This window comes from Lepidochelys kempii, unplaced genomic scaffold (assembly GCF_965140285.1).
Source record: "Lepidochelys kempii isolate rLepKem1 unplaced genomic scaffold, rLepKem1.hap1 scaffold_29, whole genome shotgun sequence".
NCBI lineage: Eukaryota > Metazoa > Chordata > Testudines > Cheloniidae > Lepidochelys > Lepidochelys kempii.
The window spans coordinates 1-24,566 of record NW_027621931.1 but is presented as its reverse complement, the minus strand read 5'-3'; the positions used below and the strand labels follow the sequence as shown (position 1 = coordinate 24,566).

Sequence of the window (24,566 nt, the reverse complement as noted above, 5' to 3'; positions counted from 1 at the left end):
AGACATGGGGAACAGCCCCAAACTTGAGAGGATTTTTAATTGACATTTGATAATGACATTGTAAGAGGGAAACCTGAGCTTTGAGATCAGTGTTCAGAAATGAAAGAGAAAGGGTGGAAATCTGAGGGATTTTGGATCCATTTATGCAAATTATAGAGAGGAAAGTGGAAAATGAGAGGGATTTTATCGCAGTTGTTGATAGGAGGTAAAAGCTGAGTGTATTTCCCACCACTATTTGGTCAATGAATAGAGCGGAAATGGGCAACGTTGGCAAACGTTTGAGATCCATATTCAGGAATCTGAGAAAAGGTGTAAATCTGAGATTTTCGTCGTAATTTATCATTACAGAGACAGGGAAAGCTCTCAGGGGCGTATTCAATTAGAAGTAGACAACTAGAGTAAAAGTGGGGCAAACGTTGAGGGTATTTTTGAGGAATCTTTGAGACGTACAGAGAAAACGTGTCACAAACTACGCAACTGAGAACATGGGATAAACGCCAAGACCGGGGGGGCTTTTATGTGGCTATTAAAGAACGAGCTGGAAAAGGGGGGACCGTTTGTGATATAAAATCCAGCCTGTCCAATACAGAAGCAGAAAGTGATGGTCCCCCCCCCACGGCCCCCGTTCACCTGGGCAGCAGGGAGCCCTCTGAGGGGCTGACTGAAGGGGGCGGGGGGGGAGCTGGAGGGCTCCCTGGGGGCGGGGATGGGGCGGCAGTGGGGGATGGGCAGGTAGGGGGCAGAGAGTCACTTTCCTGCCCCCCCCGCCCAGCGCTCCCCCACCGGGGTCTCCCACTCACCGGAGCACGGCGGGGTTAATGACGGGCCCCACCCCGCACAGACCCCGGAGGGGAGCCGCAGCTGCTCCTCCGACAGATCCGACACGAGGCAGCGCCTGGTCTGCTCCGGGCTCCGCCCCCAGACGCTGCCCCGCCCCTGTCTGCTCCAGGCCCCGCCCCCTGACGCTGCCCCGCCCCCGGTCTGCTCCAGGCCCCGCCCCCGACGCTGCCCCGCCCCCGGTCTGCTCCAGGCCCCGCCCCCAGGCGCTGCTTCGTGTCGGGTCTCTCGGAGGAGCAGCTGCGGCTCTGCTCTGGGGTCTGTGCTGGGGGGGCCCGTCATTAACCCCCCCGTGCCCGGCCGGGGGGGGCTTTCTCCAGCTGGGACCAGCCCCGGGCTCTGCCCGCCCCCGACCCGGTGAGTGGGAGACCCCGCGGGGGGGGGAGCGCTGGTGGGGGGGGCAGGAAAGTGACTCTCTGCCCCCGGCACGGCTGGGATTGGGGGGGGCAGAGACTGGGGCCCGGCGGGCGGGGTCCCTTGGGGGGTGTTGGGGGGAGAAGCCGGAGTTGCGGGGGTGGGGGTTGAATTGTCTCTGTGCAGCCAGGAAATTCCCGGGGGGGAAGTGGGGGGCGGCGGGGGAGTTAATTGGATACCGTTCCCCCCACGGGCACAAATGCCCCCCAGTTTTCCCCTTTTCCCTCTCGGTAGCTCCCACCTGGTTGTAAACTCCCCCCCACCCCCCATTGATCCGCTCTCTGGTCTCCCCTGATCCCCCCCCCCTCCCCCCCCCCCCTCCTCACATGTCCATTGAAACTCCCCTCCCGTGGGGGGGGGGGCGGGATTTCCCTCCCCTCGTTTTATCCGCAGCGATTTGTCCCGGTGTCGGTGGGAAGTTGGAGCCCGGAGCCATCCCCCAACCTGGCTGCCCCGGCGTGGGGGTGGGAGGAGACGCCGGGTCTCTGCCGGGGCGGGGAAGGGAGGGGACGTGTCCCCCATGGGGCTGCCCCCGATCCCGGCTTCCCAGTCCCACTTGCGGCCCCCAACTGCCGCACCGTTGCCCCCAGCCCCCACCTGCCCCCCACCTGCCCATCCCCCACTACTGCCCCCTCCCCTCCCCCAGGGAGCCCTCCAGCTCCCCCCCCCCCCCGCCCCCTTCAGTCAGCCCCTCAGAGGGCTCCCTGCTGCCCAGGTGAACGGGGGCCGGGGGGGGGACCATCACTTTCTGTTTATGTATTGGACAGGCTGGATTTTATATGACAAACGGTCCCCCCTTTTCCAGCTCGTTATTTAATAGCCACATAAAATCCCCCCCCCCCCCCGGTCTTGGCGTTTATCCCATGTTCTCAATTGTGTAGTTTGTGACACGTTTTCTCTGTACGTCTCAAAGATTGATAAAAAAAAGTTTGCCCCACTTTTACTGTAGTTGTCTACTTCTAATTGAATATGCCCCTGAGAGCTTTCCCTGTCTCTGTGATTAGAAATTACGACGAAAATCTCAGATTTACACCTTTTCTCAGATTCCTGAATATGGATCTCAAACGTTTGCCAATGTTGCCCATTTCCGCTCTATTCATTGACCAAATAGTGGTGGGAAATACACTCAGCTTTTACCTCCTATCAACAACTGCTATAAAATCCCTCTCATTTTCCACTTTCCTCTCTATAATTTGCATAAATGGATCCAAAATCCCTCAGATTTCCACCCTTTCTCTTCCATTTCTGAACACTGATCTCAAATCTCAGTTTTCCCTCTTACGATGTCATCATCAAATGTCAATTAAAAATCCTCTTGGGTTTGGGGCTGTTCCCCATGTCTCTAAATCCCAGCAACTTGTCCTTCTTTGGGGGGAACCTGTCGCCCTGAGTCCTCCATCCTGGTTGGGAAATTAACCCCCCTGCAACAATGATCATCTTTCCCTCTCCTTTGAGAATCATTTGTTCCCTCCTTTCTCTCTGTTAAAAATGTTTGCTGATAAAAGAGACTAGCCATAGATTCAATATCCATCAAAGCCAGGGGCCTCCCCCTGTTTGGGGGATGGGTGGTTCCCAGTCGGTAACAGGAGAGTTGGCTGGACCCTTTTCTTTTCTCCAGCTGGCACGGGATAAGGAGGTCCCTCTGAGTGCAACGTGGTTCAGAAATATCCCAAACCCCATGACAAAGGGTCTCCGTGAGGGGGGGCTTCCCGCAGTGCAAAGCTGTAGCCAACTCTGGGGTGGATCCACGATGGCCATTATTTGCTAGTGACAGAGTATGGAAATGTCTTACTTATTTTGGCCCTCCATGGCTTCCCTTCTCCTGTTAAAGAGGCGTCCCCCGGGCTCCCTCTGCCTGTGTGACTGGCCAGCAGGGAGTGGTGATAACTTTCTATCCACTTACCAGACACTGTGAGGGAACACTGTTGCTGGGGGGTGCATGTCTGTGCGGGGAGATTGCAGCGGGAGCTGAAGGGGCATTGTGGTAGGGGGAGGCCTCTGGGTGGCTGGGCAGGGGGAGCCCTAGTCAGGTAGGTGGGTTCTGGAGGGTTTGGGGTTTCGGGGGGTAGTTCTGATGTGCCCAGCCCTAAGGCTATGGGTCCTGGAGGTGGGTATGGCTGGGGGCCTGTTGGCTGCAGAGCAGTGGGGGTGGGGGTCTGTTGGGCAGGTGGGGCAGGGGATTAGACGCTGCCTGGTGCTGTGCCAGGGGCTCTGCCTGGGATTGCCCAGCTGGCTCCTGGGACCATTGCCATGCCCAGTGCACAGAGCTGTGGTGGGGCGGTCCCTGGCGCAGAGTGAGGGGTCCTCCTGTAAAGCGTCAGGGGGTCCTGCTGGGAGGAGGAGGGGGTCCCAGGCAAATGGGCTGGCAGATCCTGGTGGAGGGCAGGTGGGGGTCCTAGGCAGGCAATGGGGAAATCCCAGGCAGGCAGTGAAGGACTATAAAATGACTCTACACAAACAGCCCCCCACCCCATTTCTCCTGCCATTTGCAGGAGCAAATCCAGCCATGGGGGAGCAAACAACCCAGGAATGAGAGTTTCCGAGCAGACAGGCATGGAGAGGGCACAGGGAAAAGGAGATAGAGAGACTGACAGGGTCCGTGGGATAAAAGAGTTTTGAAAGAGATTTCCAGCTCTCTCATCTGCCCAGACAGATGTATTACTGCACTGTGGGGAGAATCACTTTCCTGTGGACGAGACGAGGATGAGAGAGAGGAAAACCCAGTTCCTGACTCCATGTCCCTCCTGCTGGGGTGTGGCTGCCGTGGGGTCAGTGTCAGAGGGAATCCTCGAAAGGGACTCCTTTGGTTCTGCTTTTTTCTAGGATTGCATTCAGAGACTTTGTTTTGGGATGCGGGAGAGAGAAAAGAGGTTAAAAGTGTGTCTGTGGGCCTAGCCTGGCAGGAGGGGCCAGGTGTCTGCTGTAATCCAGAGATTGAGTAGAGAGTTGTCACTTTGGATGGGCTATCACCAGCAGGAGAGTGAATTTGTGTGAGGGGCGGAGGGTGAGAAAACCTGGATTTGTGCTGGAAATGGCCCAACTTGATGATCACTTTAGATAAGCTATTACCAGCAGGACAGTGGGGTGGGAGGAGGTATTGTTTCATATTCTCTGTGTGTATATAAAGTCTGCTGCAGTTTCCACGGTATGCATCCGATGAAGTGAGCTGTAGATCACGAAAGCTCATGCTCAAATAAATTGGTTAGTCTCTAAGGTCCCAGAAGTACTCCTTTTCTTTTAGCATTTTCTCAGCACGGCAGAATCTCGGATCTCGCTCTGCAAGGAAAGAGCCTGGGGAAGCGTGATGTGAAATGAACTAATGCCCGTTCCCAAACCTCCACAACGGCCCTTCTCGCCCGATCAGGCTGCAGAACGACGCTCACGTTTCGTTCCGGTTCATCCCGTCCTCCCATGGGACACGGGAGCGACATAGCTGCAGGGGAGCCAGCTCAGGTCGGGATTATTGGGGGGGTTCTGATCTGTTCCTGCAGGAGGGAGAGGGACAGGAAATACACGGGAGAGGGGAAGGTTTGCACCGTCTGGTTTGGAGGTTGGAGCGGGGACAGGAAATGCACAGGGTGGAGAAAGGGAGGAGACCAGGGGGTGGCAGACCTGCTGGGAGTTGTTTAATAAGTGGCCTAGATTCTTGGAACAGACCCATGAGGTTCGGAGGTGGAAGTGCTCCAATTTGGTGAACAGAAAATAACGCACGTAGATGGGGCTGGGAAAAAGGACCAGACTCCTAGTGCTGGAGCCTGACCCAACTAACCAGTGGGTGCCTTTAAATATGAAGGGGGAAGCCACCAGTCAGGCTTAGGGGAGATTCTCCTGCCTCATATCCAGCTCCTCACAAGGAGGAAGGTGTTGGGCTTCCTACAAGAGATCTCTCCCTAGACTCTGCTCGGGGCAGCATCTCCGGTATCAGTCTGTGGCTAGTAGGTGTGTGATGGATCTGCTGGGAGAGAGGAGGGGTGTCTCTTCGCCCCCTCACCCTGGTGTTTCCTGGGTGGTCTGAGTGGCGTGGGGGTGGGACTCTGTTGGCTGCGGTCCACCCAGAGTTTCCGTTTCATTGGCTCCTCTCCCCCACGAATAGTGGGGCTGTGAGTGGAGCAGCAGGTCCTGAGTGTGGGGCTCTGGCTCTTTCAGGGGCCGGTGACCTTCGAGGAGGTGGCTGTGTATTTCACCAGGGAAGAGGGGGCTCTGCTGGACCCCGCTCAGAGAGCCCTCTACAGAGACGTCATGCAGGAGACCTGTGAGAATGTGACCTCGCTGGGTAAGGGTTCCTGTCTCCTCGGTTCTTGGAAGGGGAACTGAAGAGATGAGGTTCACGCCACCCCCACAATGCCACCTCTGCTCTGTCCTGTTCCAGCATCACCCCAGCATGCCAGTGACACACACACGACCAGAGACCCTCCCCTGCTGCAGAACGCTGTGGGAAGAGAGCACAGGAGCAGAATCGCACAGTGTCAAATATCTCCTGTTTGCACAAGTAAAACGGGGGGTTAGGTCCAGCATAACGAACAGAAGCTTCCTACCCCTGGCCTTCTCTCAAACCCTGAGCCTTCTCCACCCAGACCAGAAAGTGCTTGGGGTGTAAGAAGCAGGCTGCTGGGGTCAGAGCGGCTGGTCCAGGGTTACTGATCACACAGACCTTGAATGCTGGCTGGAGGAATCCAGACAAGGGAGCTCCAGCAGCAGAACATTGAAACTCAGCCAGGATTACAGATGACACAACTCCTCACTGCTCCGGATTGCCCCGTGCATGGGACAATGGCCTCGGTTGCTGGTGAAAATCCTTGAGACCTGGAGAGTTGCTCCCCTCATCCGCATGTGCAATAGCCACAATCTCTCTTCTCTGCAGACTTGGTTTTTTGAGTCCCTCATTCCTGAAGTCACATGACCCCGATTCTTATTTTTCACATTCTGCTTTTCTAGACTATTTAGAGTCTGTTGCTTCTGAATGATAGTTTCTAATTTCCCAATATTCTCCACACCCAGGGATTTTCCTACTCCCTCCCATTGCACTGGACTCACTAGGTTCCCTGGTATTTAAGAACGGCCACACTGGGACAGACCAAAGGTCCATCTAGCCCAGTGTCCTGTCTTCCGACAGTGACCAGCGCCGGGTGTCCCAGAGGGAATGAAGAGAACAGGGAATCATGAAGTGATTCATCTCCTGTCACCCATTCACAGCTTATGACAAACAGAAGTTAGGGACACCATCCCTGCCCATCCTGGCTAATAACCATTCACGGACCTGTCCTCGGTAGATTTCTCATGATGTTTTTTGTTTTTTGTAACCCTATTATAATCTTGGCCTTCACAACGTCCTCTGGCAAGGAGTTCCCCAGGTTGACTGTGCGTTGTGTGAAGAAATACTTCCTTTTGTTTCTTATAAACCTGCTGCCTATTAATTTGATTGGGTGATTCCTAGTCCTTGTGTTCTGAGAAGGAGTAAATGACACTTCCTTCTTTACTTTCTCCACAGCAGACATGCTTTTATAGACCTCTCTCATATGCCCTCTTGTCTCTTTTCCAAGCTGAAAAGTCCCAGTCTTACATATCTCTCCTCATACAGAAGCTGTTTCATACTCCTAGTCCGGGTTTTTTTGCCCTTTTCTGAACCTTTTCCAATTGCAATGTATCTTTTTTGAGATGGGCCGACCACATCTGCACACAATATTCAAGATGTGGGCGTACCATGGATTTATACAGAGGCAAGTTATGTACTGTCTTATTATCTGTCCCTTTCTTAATGATTCCCAACACCCTGTTCGCTTTTTGACTGGCTCTGCACCCTGAGTGGATGTTTTCAGAGAACTATCGACAATGACTCCAAGATCCCTCTCTTGAGTGGAAACAGCTAATGTAGACCCCATCATTTTATATGTATAGTTGGGATTATGTTTTCCAATGGGCTGCACTAGGTGCTATCCTGACATCTAGGACTGCTGAGATCCTGCATTCAGTGATATCCCTGCCCTTCCTGTTCCCTTTCTCCACTGAACCCCACCAGCCCATTCTTAGTGTTCCCAGCTTCCCCAGGACTCTCTCATTGTGTCTGGACCTCTCTCTCTCTGCAAGAAGCAGTTCCAGGGAGACTTGTCCTCTGTCTGGAGTCTTCAACTTCTGGGACATGGATTTACTTTCTCTGTGTTTTAGGAGATGCTTTGAAATTGAGTGTCTGTGACATTAACCACAGTGCAATCTTGACTGGTTGAACAGCTGTTTCCCCTCAGTTGCCCCTCAGTTCCCCTCAGTTGTGTTTTCAGTCAGGACTCCCCAAGGCACACCAGGTCACACTAAGCACTGAAGTGAAATTAATAGAATGTTTTGTTTTTTTATGACAAAGTCTTATGCAATCACCTGAACTCCTTTGTTTTCTTTCATCTGAGCAGGGTTTCCCATTTCCAAACCTGATGTGTTTTCCCAGCTGGAAGAAGGGGAAGAGCCATGGGTCTCAGAGCTCCAGGGTTCAGAGGAAAGACAGACCCTGAGAGCTCCCTGCAAAGGTGAGGAAACATGAAACCAACTCAGAATCTGTAAGTGCCTGAAGGAAACATCTGGGATGCCCTACGAAGCCCTTGGGAGGTCACTCAGTTCATTATTGTCCCGAGCAGGGGTCATAACCTCAGGGTAACTATAGCTCATGGCTTCCTGTAGATCCTAGCAGACATCAGGCAGTAGCTTCCTCCCTTCCCCCCATGAATTTGATGGGATGTGAAGGCTGAATTGATCCCCTCCTCTCTCCCAGTTAGGGGAAGTGTTTGGAGGAGTTCAGTTCCTGCTTTTATTTGACCTGTCTCCAGCACTTCTTTTCGTTGGCCTTCCCCTTTCCATCCCTGTTTGAGGTTTCTGTCTCTACCGCAGCAGGTGATGCGATGGCATGTGAGAAAGAGGAGCAGAATTCTCAGCAGGAAGATGCTGGGCAAGTGGATAAACACAGAGCATTATCACGATGCATCAGACGATGCTTTGACTTCTTTAATCCTATATCAGAGTCGCTATGCCTGGAGATGAAAGTGTCAAAAACCTGGAAGGGGAATTTGATCCCAAGCACCGTGTGATCATTTGGAGTTTAAATCCCAGGTTCCATCAATTGGTAAAGCCACTTCTGGCAAGGGGGCTGTTTTGTCCCCCATTATGGGGGATGCTAGGTTACTAAAAAAATTTTAAATAACCTAACTAATTCTATGGCATGGGGAATGGTCCCCTTCATGATGCAGATGTTGAGGAAATAGAAGTGGGTTTTTTATTGAATTTATCCTTTGTAGGTGCTAAAAAAAGTGTATGAAATGAAATCAGTGTTGGAAATCTAATAGCTGCAGAAAAATAGCTAGTTTTGAATAGAAACTCCAGCTCTGATAACTAACAGGCCTGTAACCAGTCCCTTGCCTGGAATTGTGCCACCAAATTAAAGAAAAGCCGGGCATGTTTCAGGAAGCCATTCCTCACTAACACTGCTGAGATTTTGAGTGCTTTTGTAAAGGATTCTACTTCAGGGAAGTGTACATTTACCCTAACCAAGGCCAAGGATTTGGAAAGAACTGGGGTTGAATGAGTACACGCTCCGTTCTTGGTTTCCATCCCAGTAAAAGAAGCTATGGTGACCAAAGCCCCAAGGAAAATTGTTTGTTTGTACAACTCACTGATTACAGATCCAAAGCATGCCAGGGTTAGATTGAGAACAATCATCCTTCACCATTTGGATCCAAAGAGAGAGAGTGCTTCATAGGACATTCCCTCCTCATGGATTCCAAACTGGGTGCCTCATTGGATAATGTCAAAGTCAGATTCAGGACTCACATAATTTGTCAGACCATTCTGTTTATTAGCAAAGCACTTTGCCAATGCACACAGATATGTGAGCCCCCTGCAAAGGCTCAAGCTAACATATTTATACAGATAAGCCAATTTAACATAAGAGACAAAAGGAAGCAGAAACTGACAAATATACATACATATCTTACTTGCATACGAATGTTTACCAATCTCCCAGCTCAGTAGGAGCTCTAAGTTAATTAGTTTGAGGACCCATTGTCTCACACTCCTTAATGTTTCTCTTCTTGACAACTATATTTCAACAAACCCTTCAAGTAGCATTTCTTTAATGAATTCTAATTTCAATATAATTCATTCTATTTTCACAGAAACAAGGACTTTCAGGCTGTGGAAATGATGGTAACCAATGAGGCAACGAACGTGTCCGGTTCCAGTTTCAGACTTCCAGATACTCGCATGTTGAGTCCTGATTCTCTGGTTTTGTGTCTGATGCTCCGGCTTCACAATAAAGCTGATGTTGGCACAGCTGCCCCCATGTAGCTGCTCTGGTGTAGCATGCTATTACAGATGCTCTAAGCCAATGGGAGAGATCTCTCCCGTCGGACTTCATTAGTCCAGCCCCCTCAAGCTATATGTCCTGCTGACGTAGCGCTATCTACAGAGGGCATTAGGGCTGTGTAACTACATTGCTCAACTCTGGATTTTTCACACCCCTGAGCAATATAGTTATACCGATAAATGCCTTTAGTGTAGGACAGTTTTCTCTTGTGTTTTATGCATTTACATCCCTTCTCCTCTACCTCCTCCTACTTTGAAAGATTAAAAAGTGTGAAAAGAGAGATTTTTTTTTCCTCGTGATGCAAACATTCCCACATAGGAGACCCCTTCCACCAACACACATGGCAGAAGAACCAGCGATATGTGAACTCAGAGAATTGGTTGGGACCTACGTTGGGACAAACCAGAACTAGAGCCAAGGTTCAGTTGTTGGCAATGGGGATTAAAAGGAAATGAACTCATATGACAAGAATTTGAGCTCTTTGAATATGTTATTGTTTCCAATGAAAAAGAATTTATTGGTTAAAGAGTAGGAGACTAATTGTGTGATAATCTGAATCACTTTGTAAAACAAAGTGTCTTGTTTAGTGACAGCTGATCTTGAAAAGTTAATTTGCTTTAATTTACCCCCTGTAGTGTAAGGCGTTCTGGTAGAAAACCTCACTCTAATGGTTGGGGTGGAAGAATGTGTGTGAGAGTGTATAAGTGAATATTGGCCCAGGATAGATTTTAAATTTTTGTGTTTCAAATAGAACTTATTTTGCTTAGTTTCAAAGTCTATTTCTAGTGAAAACAAAATTATTCAAAGAGACAATTTGTAGAAGTTTTTCAAGTTCTTACACTTCCAGTGTTTGAAGTATAGACAGAGCCTGAGACAGACTGATCCCCTATGGGAAGTTAGTCATGACATGAATTCCAATTTTGACCCATTTCCCTATATGTGAGGGAGGTACTAGTATGGAGGGCTGGGCCAGCTGTCCGATCGCCTGGTTCCTCAACTGTAGCTACAGCTCTTAGGACCCATCTACCCAAAGACTGAGAGAAATGGAGAGTTCCAACCATTGTTATTTTAGTATCTTATTGTTCCTTTCTCTGTTTTTTGTGCTGGCCTTTCTATTATATCAGGGTGTGACGGTATAGCTCAGTGCATGTTGTGACAAAGCTCTGTCCTTGTCTCTATGGGTCCCACGTTTCCTGGTGGATTTTGCTAGCCCCAGAGGCTCACTGTGACCCTCCACATAGCCCTTCTCTCTCTCTAGAGGCAAGGGCCACAGCTTACTGAGCCATCGTAAGCCAGCAAGGGAGGTGAGGAGAAGCAACCCTCCCTCGCACAATCTCTGTTTCCCAGTATCCATGATTAATCAAGAAGGAGAGGGGAGGGGAGGGGGGAGCCCGGGCCTACCCTCTACTCTGGGCTCCAGCCCAGGGACCCTAATAGTAGCAGCTATGGTAGCTGACTTTTGGGAAATAGGACGTGTACAATTCCCTGGGCCGCTTCCCCACAGCAGCCCCCACTCAGTATCTCCTTCGCTGTTACCTCAGGGCCTCCTTCCTTGCACCTGATGTGGATTTGCACTGCTTGGTTCCTCCAACAGCACGGCTTCCTCCTACAGATCCTGACACATGCGCCTCACTGACGAACTGGGAGGCTTTTCACTAGTTCCAGCCAGGCCTTGATGGGCTTCACGTGTTCCAATCAACCTAGCTATCTCCACTGCTTTCTAGAAGGATCTTAATTGGCCCCAGGTGTCTTGATTAACCTGAAACAACTGCCGTTTGGTTACTATGGTACCAAGGATTTGTTTAGCCTGGGGCTAAAATACCTGTTCCTCACTACTTAACTATAGCCGTCTTGCCTTGCCCCGTCACAATGTGTGACAAAAGCTTATTGGTGCCAATTGGCAAAGGGGTCACTGTCATTCACAAGCAACTCCTGTCTCAGACCTGACAAATTCACCACACCTCGGACCCAGAGCAGGGGTGGGGGAATCTTCCTTACAGTGGGGGGGCCACCGGCATCCGAACTGTGACGCCCCCATGACACCCCTTTCGCCCCAGCCCTCACTCACTCCGCCCCTTCTCCCTGAGGCCCCAATCTCACACCGCCCCTTCTCCCTGATGCCACCCCTCCCTCCTAGGCCACACCCACAGAACGCCTCTTCCCCCAAGGCTCCACCTTGTTCCCCCCTCCGTCGTCCGTTCTTAGGGCTGCTAAAAAGTGCTGGGCCCATGGCCCTCTAAACCCCCCTTGTCCTGCACCCTGACACACAGCCAGGCAGGCAGCAGTGTGTGTGAGTGTGTGTATGTGACAGAGACTGCTGGGCTGTGCTGAGCCAGTGCGGGAAGTGGGGGCTGATGTCGGGGCTGTCCCGCTCTCCCTGACTCAGGACTGGGGTGTCCCGCTCCCCCTGACTCAGGACTGGTTGCTTCCAGCAGCTGTCTGAACTTAGGGACAGCGTGCCAACACACTCACTCTTCCACAACACACACGCTCCCCGAACACACACATTGTCTGTCCCCAACACACACACACTCTCTGCCCACCATGCCCACGGCAGCTGAAAAGCAGCTGGCAATCGAGTCGGATGCCCATGGAACAATGGGATAGAGAAACCTGCCTCGTGTGGCTGCCCACGAGGCATTGCAAACCCTTCCCAAAGCACCCTGCGGCCAGTTGTACAGTGGGATAGCGTCCCACAATGCACTGCTCTCTGTGGCGATCCAAGAGCTGCTAGCCTGGATGCGCTCCGGTGACACAAGCAGCCTAGTGTGGACATGCAAAAACGACTTAATTAAAACGCTTTAACTAAAGCAGCATAACTCTGTCGTGTAGACGTAGCCTGGCTCCCACTGGGGCCAAGGATGCTCAGGCACTGAAACTGAAGAGCCACAACTTCCTCTGGGCAGGTGCCTCGTGGGAGGGGCAGAGAGGTGTGAGCGGTTCTCAGGGCAGGTGAGGGGAGGGGACAGAGAGGAGTGTGTGGCAGGCTGGGCAGGTCTCATGGGAGGGCTCAGAGAAGTGTGGGTGGCGGGCAGAGTCTGTCTCAGGAGAGGGGGCAGAGAAGTGTGGGTGGCAGGCAGACCGTGGGGTAGGGAGCGGAGAGGCACGAGCAGCCGGCAATGAGGCCTTGGGGGAGGATAGGAGCGAGCGAAAGGTGGACCAGCAGGCCTCAGCCAACGGAGACAGAGTGGGTGGGAAGAAGTCCCCCTGTTAATCCAGTGCTATCTACACTCGGATTAGGTTGGCATAATGGCATTGCTCAGGGGGGTTAAATTTTTTACCCCGCAAAGCAATGTCATTACACTGACTTAATTTTGTAGCGCAGACTTGTCCAAAGAATCACACACACACCTTGGGAGCAAAACTTCACCTGCTTCTCTGCTTTACAGAATCCAACACAAGCAACGCTTGTCCGGGCGTGGGGGGCGTTGGCAGGGAGTCAGGTGTGGGCAGACACCATACGTTAGCCAGAGACGGGCACCATGGCTTAGCTGGCTAAAGCACCTGTCTTGTAAACAGGAGATCCTGGGTTCAACTCCCAGTGGTGCCTTGTTGAGTGGCTTTTGGGGCACCTGGTACTGGCTGCTGTCAGAAGACAAGATACAGAGATAGGTGGACCTTTGGTCTAGCCCAGTGATGCTGGTTTTGCTGTTTAAATTACACGCACAGGCACTGATGATAGAGTGACTGAAAGTTTGGGTGTTAAGAGCTGATAGGTCAGTGGTGCAGTCCCCTCGCAGATGACCCCCTCCCCCTGGGACAGGGGCAGGTCCGAGCTCTCACACCAAGTGGCTCATTGGGGCTGTGTTAGCCGACGGCCAAGGATGTTTGGTGAGGTGCCAGCTATGCCCGTTTATACCATCCGTGACTTTAACCGCTTGGACGCACTGTCCCTTCGCGGCGGGCAGCCTGGGCTAGGCTGACAGATGCCCCAAGGTCCTAACCACCCGTGACTTTAACTGCTAGAGCTCAGAGCTCCTTCGCAGCGGGCAGCCAGGATTGACTGACAGGTGCCCCAAGAGTTTGCCCCGTGGAGGCGGCACAACTCAACACTAGGCTCTTAGTACTCTCACCTAATGGCCAGGCTTTAGAGCCAAAACGGCTGAGGTTCTTTAATTGTGTCGGCTGCTTTACAGTAAACCAGAGAAAACAAGTCAGGCTTATGCACAAATGGTTACCAAAATTTATTAAGCTAGATTCTAATCATGTGGTTACAAAATTGCTCGTGCCTACTTATTTAAATGTAGAGATGTTACACACACAAACAAGTTACAAAACTGAAGCCACAATCCCAAAGAAAGAAAACAAAGTATAGAGCTCTATTTCAAAATATGTGTACACGAAAGATAGGAGATCAGGTGTGGGTGCTTCTTACCCTCCTTGCATCTCTCGATTCCAGCGGTGCCAAGCCAGGATCGGTCACTCAATTCCGCGGAAAGACGAATAAGGGACAAGGTGTAGGGACCCTCTTAGCTGCAGAAGCCTTGGGAGGCTGTCACTTATCTGACCTGCAGATAGATAGTGAAAAGCACTCCAAAATCATGGTGCTGTAGGTCCCCTACTTATACCTCTGTACTCCTTTATTCTCTTTCTCCTTTCTTATGCCAAATTGAGGCTGGTCTGTCGGGGTGACGCCAGCTTTCGCAAGAGTAGTTTACACTTGCAAAGGAGAGAAACAATAAGTTTCGACTACTGGACACTTCTTTTATCAGGGTAAATATTTTCCCACCTAGGATGTTGGTGTGAGTGCATCAAGCTATTTAGTAGGGGCTAAGAGCCATGTCTGTCACAGGGCCTCTGCCTGCTGTGAGCTTAATCCTTGTATCTGTTCCCAGAGGCACATTGTAGCAGCACACCTGTGCTCTCACAGCTTCAAAGGCTGTGCTGGAATATATGTTAAGTGCCCTGTTCCAGCTTCCTCCTGTGTTTCCAGCAATGCTGGTCTGAGGCCGGGGGGGGGGGGGGGGGGGCGCTGTCTGTCTGGCTACACATTCGGAGGAGGTGGCAAGCCCTCTGTGAAGAAAGAAGTGGTTCGGGACTATTTAAAAAAAGTGGACGTGCACAAGTCCATGGGGCCAGATGAGCTGCATCCGAGAGTGCTAAAGGAATTGGCGGATGTGATTGCAGAGCCATTGGCTATTATCTTTGAAAACTCATGGCGATCGGGGGAAGTCCCGGAAGATTGGAAAAAGGCTAATGTAGTGCCCATCTTTCAAAAAGGGAAGAAGGAGGATCCTGGGAACTACAGGCCAGTCAGCCTCACCTCAGTCCCTGGAAAAATCATGGAGCATGTCCTCAAGGAATCAATTCTGAAGCACTTGCATGAGAGGAAAGTGATCAGGAACAGTCAGCATGGATTCACCAAGGGAAGGTCATGCCTGACTAATCTAATTGCCTTCTATGACGAGATAACTGGCTCTGTGGATGAGGGGAAAGCAGTGGACATGTTGTTCCTTGACTTTAGCAAAGCTTTTGACACGGTCTCCCACAGTATTCTTGCCAGCAAGTTAAAGAAGTATGGTCTGGATGAATGCACTATAAGGTGGATAGAAAGCTGGCTAGATTGTCGGGCTCAACGGGTAGTGATCAATGGCTCCATGTCTAGTTGGCAGCTGGTATCTAGCGGAGTACCCCAAGGGTCGGTCTTGGGGCTGGTTTTGTTCAATATCTTCATTAATGATCTGGAGGATGGTGTAGATTGCACTCTCAGCAAATTTGTGGATGACACTAAACTGGGAGGAGTGGTAGATACGCTGGAGGGTAGGGATAGGATACAGAGGGCCCTAGACAAATTGGAGGATTGGGCCAAAAGAAATCTGAGGAGGTTCAACAAGGACAAGTGCAGAGTCCTGCACGTAGGATGGAAGAATCCAACGCACCGCTACAGACTAGGGACCGAATGGCTTGGCAGCAGTTCTGCAGAGAAGGACCTAGGGGTGACAGTGGACGAGAAGCTGGAGATGAGTCAGCAGTGTGCCCTTGTTGCCAAGAAGGCCAATGGCATTTTGGGGTGTATAAGTAGGGGCACTGCAAGCAGATCGAGGGACGTGATCGTTCCCCTCTATTCGACATTGGTGAGGTCTCATCTGGAGTACTGTGTCCAGTTTTGGGCCCCACACTTCAAGAAGGATGTGGATAAATTGGAGAGAGTCCAGCAAAGGGCAACAAAAATGATTAGGGGACTGGAACACATGAGTTATGAGGAGAGGCTGAGGGAACTGGGATTGTTTAGTCTACGGAAGAGAAGAATGAAGGGGGATTTGATAGCTGCTTTTAACTACCTGAAAGGTGGATCCAAAGAGGATGGATCTAGACTATTCTCAGTGATAGCAGATGACAGGACAAGGAGGAATGGTCTCAAGTTGCAGTGGGGGAGATTTAGGTTGGATATTAGGAAAAACCTTTTCACTAGGAGGGTGGTGAAACACTGGAATGCATTACCTAGGGAAGTGGTGGAATCCCCTTTCTTAGAAGTTTCTAAGGTCAGGCTTGACAAAGCCCTGGCTGGAATGATTTAGTTGGGGTTGGTCCTGCTCTGGGCAGGGGGTAGGACTAGATACCTCCTGAGGTCCCTTCCAACCCTGATCTTCTATGATTCTATGACCCTCCTCCAGGAGAGACAGAGCCTGGCGTGTGCTGGAAGAAGCGGGGAGCTCTGGTGCCCACAGACCCGTCCTGTCAGCTTTCTCAGCAGCAAAGAAATCAATTCTCCCTGCCCCTGAGCAACCCACCCACAGCTAATGGCAGCACTGGTGGGGGGTCCCAAGCTTTGCACCAACGTCCACATTTCAGACCTTCCTCTCATGGCACTTTCCATGTGAATTAGGACAAGCAAGCTGGGGAAGCTCCATGGGGTAATAGAAACCAGGGCTGCAGGGAAGGTTTGAACTCACAACCCCAGCAATATTGCCCTTTGCACTAACCACTTGCACCCCTGCAGGGGCTCCTTGGACAGCGCTGGGAAGTCGGCCGTGATCCGTCTCTGTGGTTCGCACCTTTGCCTGGCAATTGAAAGGCTGCCGGTTCAAACCTCACTCAAGGTGTGGCTTTCCAGCAATGAGACTCCAGTCCATTTTAACAGGAAGAAAATCTCCTCTATTCTGGTTTAGCCCCATTTGACTCCTTCTACCCGTCTTCTTCCTCCCCCATTGGTCCCTTTCCTTCCCCATTGGGGCCATGCAGAGGGGAGCCCCAGTCAGTCTCTGGCACCGAGAGGCTGTATCCCATAGGGGGAGGGAGGGGTCGCTGTAAAGCATTGATAATGGAGAGGGGAGGGGTGTGCGTGGTTAGGGGGAGAAAGGCTGGAGAACTAACAGTGGGGCCCAGAGAGATTCCCCCACAGACTGGGGAGATCCCCTGCTGCCCACCATCACCCAGCTCTGGGAAGAACAACTTGGGATTGCTTGGGGAACCCACCTTTAAAAACACAAGTGTTCCATGCTAGTTACATTTGAATAAGACCAAAGCCGCCTCAAACCCAGTGTCACAGTCACTGGGACGACTTTGTCCTGACATTTTACCGGCCGCAGCCACAAAGCGAGTCAAATTACGGCTCCCGTTCGGTGTCAAGGCTCACAGACGAACCCAGAGTCTTTTCCTTCCTCAGGTTCTGCCGTCATTTCAGTGCTGGCCTGTTCCGAGATTCATCGTTGTGCAAAGCAGCGTCAGGCCCTGAAACTGGGCGAGCCCAGAGCAGAGGCTGCCTTCATTTAACCCTCCAAAAACCAACCCGTCAAAACGTGGATTAGCACCCATGCTCCTCCAGCCGCAGGGGAGGCGCCTCATCTGGGCCCCTGGTGCCCATGCTCCAGCAACATAAGACCATGGGGGCCTGGCTCCACCCAAGTCCGGGGGCCAGTGTCTCCCCCAGCCCCACCTGCTGCCCCCGGGCAATTTAAAAGGGCCCGGGAACCCCCACCGCCATCACCGGCAGCACAAGGGGGCTAAGGCGGCTTCCTGCCCACCCTCGCTCCGTGTAACCCTTCTGCCCGTCAGAGTTGGCAGCAACAAGGACCGGGTTCAGTATCTAGGGGATCCATTCCAATAACACAGTGCAAACCGGCTCGAGCCCCCACCCAGTGACCTGGGACAAATATGTACCACCCCCGCTGGGCGCCTCCCAGAGCCAATCCTTCCCCTCTCCCAAGCACATAGTCTGAGTGTAGCAAAAAGCCTTTTAATAACAGAGAGAAACAATGTGGCATTATGTTGGGGAAACAGCACCAACAGGATTCATAGCACAACCCACGAGCAAAAAAAAAAACCCACCCTAAGCAAATTGGGGCATGCCCTTTCCCTTTGGTTCTTGAGTCCAGCAACCCCAAATTACCCAAAGTCCCAAAAGTCCAATGACCCAAAAGTCTCTGTCCCTGGTCAGGGCAGCCCCAAGGTTCAAAAGTTTATCTGCAGAGCTTTACCTCCCAACCTGGGTGGAGATGGGGGCGGGGGTAAAAGGCACCTTACATGATCTGAAGCTGACCGCCCCACAGCCCCATAGGCCTCCACTCCACCAGCCGCCCCACAAACTGCTTCGCTCAGCTCCGCTCCGCGGCCCACCAGCAGCTCCCGCCGTCCCACGAACTGCTCCACCAGCCTGTCCACGAGGCACTCCAGCCGTCCCGCAAACTTCTCCACAATAGATCTTCAGGCTCCCCCACTACTTCACACAACGCTCAGTGATTTCGGCTCTTACTCAGTTCAGCTCTTTGGTGAAGTCAGCTTGTAGTAGGGGAGCCTCAGTGCTGGGACACCATTAGCCCAAAATGAGCTTAGCAGCCTGTAACTAGAGTCCTAACGGAATCAAAATTAGCTCTGAGATTCCACAGTGGAGAGAAAAGGAAGAGCAATTAGCATGTAAGTCCATCACCAAGGGACCCATGGCACCAAGTATTAATACTTGTCTCCAACCTCTCTCAATTCACAGAGTTTTGGAACCCATGACCCTTGCCTAGCGAGTGCTACTTAGTTGATGGTGAGTCCCTCCATCATAACAAAAGGCCAAGTACAGTTCCCAGCACAGTTCCCATAATCAGGGTAATAACAATTTATTCTTCCTGCCCCAATAACAGAGACACTGGGGATCCCACAGCAGCCAAAGTGAGCATTTGGGCAGCTATGGCCTCGTTCTAGGCGGGGTGGGTGTGCCTATGCAAATTAGATCGGCCCCTGAAGTTCTTCTCCACAACTTGCCAGACCTCACCACCAGATGTCACGGTGAGGCTCACCCTGACACTGCTTACACTCCGTGTGGCCTGCCAGTCTCGGAAGCGGCTGGCGCGTCCCTGCAGCCCTGGGGGTGGGGGGATCTCCACACGCTGCCCCTGCCCCGAGGGCCGACATTGCCATCTGTGGCAATGGGAGCTGCTGGGGTGGTGTCCGTGGGCAGCGATGGGCAGAGACCCCCCACCTAGGAGCTGCTGCCAGAGGGGGGTGTGGGTCGCTTTTGGGAGATCCCTGAGGTAAGAGCTGCATCCTCACTCTCTCCCGCATCCCAAGCCCCAGCCCAGACCCCAACCCCCTGCACCTAAACTCCCTCCCAGAGTCCACCCCCTGCACTCCCTCCTGCACCCTACCCCCATGCCCCAGCCCAGAGCCCACACCCCACACCCAAACTTCCTCCCAGAGCCTGCGCCCGCACCCCCTCCTGCACCCCAACCCCCAACCCCAACCCAGATCCCGCACCCAAACTTCCTCCCACAGGCCTCCCCCGACACCTGCTCTCGCATCCCAACCCTCTTCCCCAGCCCAGAGCCCACCCCCTGCACCCAACTCCCTCCCAGAGCCTGTGCCTGCACCCTCTCCTGCATCCCAACCCCCGACCCCAACCCAGAGCCCACCCCCTGCACCCAAACTCCCTTCCAGAGCCTGTGCCTGCACCCCCTCCTGCACCCCAACCCCCTCCCCCAGCCCAGAGCCCACCCCCTGCACCCAAACTCCCTCCCAGAACCTGGCCACCCCACCCATTCCTACACCCTAATGCCCTGCCCCAACCAAGACCGCACACCTGCACCCAAACTGCCTCCCAGAGCCTGTACCCCTTCACCCCCTCCCACACTCTAACGCCCTGCCCCAGACCAGAGCCCACACCACACACGCAATTCCCTCCCAGAGCCTGCCCCCACACCTGCTCCTGCACCCCAACCCCCTGCCCCAGCCCAGAGCCCGCACCCTGCATTCCCTCCTGCACCCCAACACCCTGCCGCAACCCACAGCCCACACCCAAACTCCCTCCCAGAGCCCAACCCCTTTCCCTCTCCCTCCCATACCCAAACTCCCTCCCAGAGCCTTAGGCAGATGTGGGGGGAGGTGGACGGGGAGGCAGGACTTGGTCCCATTCTGGAAACCACCAAAAATTGTAGAAACCTGCCGCCCCTGTCCAGCCCAACCTTCTGCGGGTGCCCCTCAGGCCCCACCCATGCAGGGTTTGAAGCTTGCATTGCTTAAATTCCAGGACGCTGGGGGACTTCAGCTCCCCTTTGTCCAGCGGGAACCTTCACCCCACTCCCAACCAGATACTTGTCCATGGGATGACTGTCGGGGGGCTGGACCCCTCTTTGTCTTTTCTCTCTGGGACAGGCCAGGGTACCTAGAACTGGGGTATCTGAGCACCCAGGACCTTCTATGGAGATGCCCTTCTCCTTCCCCTTCTGTGGTCCCATCTGTCATTGACTCCAGCCTGTTTTCTATCCATCATCAGCACCATCCCAAGCCAGCTGCACCCGCCTCAAAAAGACAGTGTCCCCTGATGGGTGTAAATCACTGACCTCTCTCCTCTCTGAGCACTGACTGCCCCTCCGTCTCCTTGCCCCTCAGTCTGGGCAGACGGGACCTTTCCCTCCAGGGCTGGAGGATTCCCCCTTCTCATCCGCTACTGTCCCAAGCCGCCCCTTGGGTGGGAATCTTAAATGTACCAAGGTGACTTAGGAGCAGAAACCCCCACAGACCTTTCGTGCAATGGGCACCTGCCACGCACTGAGCAGGACTGAAACTCCTGCTGGGAGACTGCTGGGCCACATCCCCTCTGGGCCTGAGCAAAGCAGCAGGGTGAAAAGAGAACTTGGAGATGCTGGGGATCGAACCCAGGGCCTCATACATGAAAAACATGCGCTCTACCACTGAGCTACAGCCCCAGACGGGGGCTGTTTGGCATGGGTTACACTCAGAGCCCTCCTGTTTCCAGAGCCTCCAGGGGCCTAACGGCAGCATGGGGGACACATTCCCTGCTCTGAGGGCCAAACCCTCTGTCCTGGAGGTTGCTGGTTCTCAGGGGTCACTTTGCAGCAGGGCCAGTTTCTCTGTGTGGGGGAGAGAGAGGGCCTGCCCTGGACTCCGGGTGCAGAGATACACTCGGCCCTCTCCCCTGCATTGACTGGCTGGAGCTGCCAGCCCCTGCTGAAAGGTAACGGCGCTGGGGGGCGCTGTGAGTCGCTCAACACCTCACCCCGGTGGAAGAAGTTGGGGGGGGGGCTCCAGGCTTTTCTCGGATCTGCTATTTCCACCTGCCTGTAAAGTCCAGCTTTCCCCAGCACATTCACTGCAGTGCAGTCGGGTCACTGTTTCCATGGCTGACAGCAAAGAATCGCTCCCAGTTTCCCTTCTATCTGCAGCACGATTAGCCTGTGTCAGTGGTTAATGAGGTGGAACTAGTTGTCGGTGGTTATTCATTCCCCACCTGGACAATTCACACAGTCCCTTTCCTGCTCAAATCCCCAGCACCTCAGTGATCCCGGTAGCAGGGATTAGGTTTTCCCTGAGGCCCTGAGATTCTCAGCGTCCTTTTTTCCCTCCACCTGGAGTGAACTCAGCTTTTTCCCCATCCCAGACACTCCATGAAATAACAACAGCAGCATAAAGAAAGCGGGGAGGGAACATCTCCCGGCCAGGGCTGGAGGTGCCCAGGGCCCCCTGCTTCTCCATTGTTTCCATCCCAGAAGAGGAAGGTTCCTTGGAATTTGACACCCTGCTTTGCACAAGGGACAGAGAAAGATCTTGATGTTCCTGCGTCTGCACAAAGAAAATTGTCCTTCTGTGTGAAAGAGAGGCAGGAAATGGCTGTTTCTACCCAAATGATCAACGAGACCAGAAAGTGACGCTGTGCCATAAACGATCTGGTCCTACACTAACTCTGCGGTTACTTAGATGCAGCCACAACCAGCTCTGTGGTTGGTAACCTTACAGAGACGCTGCGGGTGATCATGAACTCGAAGCACGTTCCCTTTAAACAGCTGCTATTGGAATGTAACACAGACTAGTCCATTCCTCCCAAGGGGATGGAGTTCTTGTTCTTCTGCACATTGTAGCCCATGGAGACCAAGGATCTGCAAATGTGCCTTCATGTATCTTTGTTTCATTGATGAAAACAAACTAGACACTCAGAGGATTGGAACTGATTTCAGATGAGGGACCTGATTGCTAGGTTTCTTTGGATTTGCACAGGAAAACACTGAGTGTTTCCATTCATCCCTATTCAGTGGAGCTCCCGAACATAATGGAAATGGATATGTGCTTATTTTTGTTAAGGGAACAGGCTTGTAAGGAGGCACTTGGATTTGAACCAAGGACTACTTAAGCTGCAGTCAAACACTCGACCACTGAGCTACACCCCCATGGCATTGGCATAGGCAAGTCAGTGATCTTAAGGATTTTGAAGGACAGGCCCTGCTCAGAGAGCTCCTTTTCCATTCCCAGACCATGGGTGGTTTTAAAAATGGGGTTTGATTAAACTTTATCTATACATGTAGACCCGACAGCTTGCCCACCCACCGACACAGCTTCTCCCACTGACACAGCTCCCATCTCTTGGGGAGGTGGATTAACTACACGGATGGGACAGCTCTCGCCCATCCCCTTAGAGCATCTTCATTAGTTATGAATAAGTAGGAAATAACCGACTGAATGGACAGCAACCAATTTATCAAATATTGCTGAGCCTGCATTCAATATGGGTAACTGGTCTGCATTAGGAGGAGCATTGCCAGCAGATTGAGGGAAGTGATTATTCCCCTCTATTCGGCACTGATGAGGCCACATCTGGAGCATTGCGCCCAGTTTTCAGAGCCCCCTCCCACTACAGAAACAAATTGGAGAGAGTCCAGGGGAGGGCAACAAAAATGATGAGGGGACTGGAACACATGACTTATGAGGAGAGGCCGAGGGAACTGGGATTATTTCGTCTGCAGAAGAGAAGAGTGAGAAGGATTTGATTGCTGCTTTCAACTACCTGAAAGGAGGTTCCAAAGAGGATGGATCTAGCCTGTTCTCAGGGGTACCAGATGACAGAATAAGGAGTAATGGTCTCAAGTTGCAGTGGGAGAGGTCTAGGTTGGATATTAGGAAACACTATTTCCCTAGGAGGGTGGTGAAGACTGGAAAGGGTTACCTAGGGAGGTGAGGAATCTCTATCCTTAGAGGTTTATATGGCCTGGCTTGACAAAGCCCTGGCTGGGATGATTTAGTTGGGGTTGGTCCTGCTTTGAGCAGGGGGTTGGACTAGATACCTCCTGAGGTCCCTTCCAACCCTGATCGAGGGTTAGAATAACATTTCCCAACCAACCATCAGTTGAGCTAAGCGCAAATCAAGAAGGGTTTCTTCAGGTGTGCTGGCAATAAGAAGAAAGCCAAGGAAAGTGTGGGCCCCTTACTAAATGAGGGAGGCAACCTGGTGACAGAGGATGTGGAAAAAGCTAATGTACTCAATGCTTTTTTTGCCTCTGTCTTCACAAACAAGGTCAGCTCCCAGACTGCTGCACTGGGCAGCACAGCATGGGGAGGAGGTGACCAGCCCTCTGTGGAGAAAGAAGTGGTTCGGGACTATTTAGAAAAGCTGGACATGCACAAGTCCATGAGGCCGGATGCGTTGTATCCGAGAGTGCTAAAGGAGTTGGCGGATGTGATTGCGGAGCCATTGGCCATTATCTTTGAAAACTCATGGTGATTGGGCGAAGTCCCGGAAGATTGGAAAAAGGCTAATGTAGTGCCCATCTTTAAAAAAGGGAAGAAGGAGGATCCTGGGAACTACAGGCCAGTCAGCCTCACCTCAGTCCCCGGAAAAATCATGGAGCATGTCCTCAAGAAATCAATTCTGAAGCACTTAGAGGAGAGGAAAGTGATCAGGAACAGTCAGCATGGATTCACCAAGGGAAAGTCATGCCTGACTAATCTAATTGCCTTCTATGATGAGATAACTGGTTCTGTGGATGAAGGGAAAGCAGTGGACGTGTTATTCCTCGACTTTAGCAAAGCTTTTGACACGGTCTCCCACAGTATTCTTGTCAGCAAGTTAAAGAAGTATGGGCTGGATGGATGCACTACAAGGTGGGTAGAAAGTTGGCTAGATTGTCGGGCTCAATGGGTAGTGATCAATGGCTCCATGTCTAGTTGGCAGCCGGTATCTAGCGGAGTGCCCCAAGGGTCGGTCCTGGGGATGGTTTTGTTCAATATCTTCATTAATGATCTGGAGGATGGTGTGGATTGCACCCTCAGCAAGTCTGCGGATGACACTAAACTGGGAGGAGTGGTAGATACGCTGGAGGGTAGGGATAGGAAAGAGAGGGACCTAGGCAAATGAGAGGATTGGGCCAAAAGAAATCTGCTGAGGTTCAACAAGGACAAGTGCAGAGTCCTGCACTTAGGACAGAAAAATCCAATACACCGCTACAGACTAGGGACTGAATGGCTTGGCAGCAGTTCTGCAGAAAAGGACCTAGGGGTGACAGTGGATGAGAAGCTGGAGATGAGTCAACAGTGTGCCCTTGTTGCCAAGAAAGCCAATGGCATTTTGGGCTGTATAAGTAGGGGCATTGCCAGCAGATTGAGGGATGTGATCGTTCCCCTCTATTCGACATTGGTGAGGCCTCTTCTGGAGTACTGTGTCCAGTTTTGGGCCCCACGCTACAAGAAAGATGTGGAAAAATTGGAGAGAGTCCAGCGAAGGGCAACAAAAATTATTAGGGGACTGGAACACATGAGTTATGAG

General features: G+C 52.3%; 3 non-coding genes across 3 annotated transcripts; 1 reads left to right on the top strand and 2 right to left on the bottom strand.

Annotated features, from left to right (window-relative positions):
- The first annotated feature begins 13,068 nt into the window (after nt 1-13,068).
- On the top strand, nt 13,069-13,142 carry TRNAT-UGU (transfer RNA threonine (anticodon UGU)). The gene has a single exon. It is a non-coding gene; the product is annotated as a tRNA-Thr (tRNA).
- A 7,507-nt stretch (nt 13,143-20,649) lies between these two features.
- TRNAE-UUC (transfer RNA glutamic acid (anticodon UUC)) lies at nt 20,650-20,721 on the bottom strand. Its single transcript has one exon. It is a non-coding gene; the product is annotated as a tRNA-Glu (tRNA).
- A 1,404-nt stretch (nt 20,722-22,125) lies between these two features.
- Nucleotides 22,126-22,197, bottom strand: TRNAC-GCA (transfer RNA cysteine (anticodon GCA)). Its single transcript has one exon. It is a non-coding gene; the product is annotated as a tRNA-Cys (tRNA).
- Between the last annotated feature and the right edge of the window lie 2,369 nt (nt 22,198-24,566).